We start from the raw sequence: 603 nt of genomic DNA, 5'->3' as shown, positions 1-603 counted from the left end.
CTTCATCATTGACGAGCCTCTTATTTTGTAGTGGAGAGAAACTGACAGTGATGAAACACTGTCTGAGGTTTACATCCAAATGTAGAACAAAGTTTAACTGAATTTGCAGAAAATCAGCCAAAGAACATGTGAGTTAAAGATCATTTCCATCCACTACTGTTATCCCAACATTAGGAGTTGGTTTGTTATATATAACATATAAAGGTGAAAAAAATCCTGGAGCCAATTCATAAAGATAAAAAGGACATTTACTCTCCTACATGATCAATACCTGGTTCAGGAAGACACAGCTCCTCCAGATTCAAGTCACTTTATTTATAGACCTCGTTTAAAAACAAGTAAATCTGTCAATGATGAAGCTGTGATGGTAGGAGGTGTGTCCTCCTTCTCCACATGACTCCACCAGGAGTAAAAGTGGTCGTCTGTAGATATAAGACCCTGAGAAACATCCAGAACAAACCAAGACTATACTTTCAGGGATCATTTCTTTAGTCCTTGACTTGAGAAATGTGTTTCTAAAGAGTTTGGTCTCGCTGCCCACGATGAAGAGTGAAGATGTTTCCTTCAGAGCAGGAAACTGGTGGGAAGACTTTGTTTCTTCTC

General features: G+C 38.8%; 1 pseudogene; it reads left to right on the top strand.

The window, feature by feature from the left end:
* Nucleotides 1-461: 461 nt before the first annotated feature.
* Nucleotides 462-603, top strand: LOC111659528 (small nucleolar RNA U3; annotated as a pseudogene; the record flags this gene model as incomplete).

This window comes from Seriola lalandi, unplaced genomic scaffold (genome assembly GCF_002814215.2).
Source record: "Seriola lalandi dorsalis isolate HSWRI2012SDOR001 ecotype SW California unplaced genomic scaffold, Sedor1 jcf7180001959139, whole genome shotgun sequence".
Classification (NCBI taxonomy): domain Eukaryota; kingdom Metazoa; phylum Chordata; class Actinopteri; order Carangiformes; family Carangidae; genus Seriola; species Seriola lalandi.
Note: the sequence above shows the minus strand (reverse complement) of the source record. Positions and strands in the feature narration are given on the sequence as shown.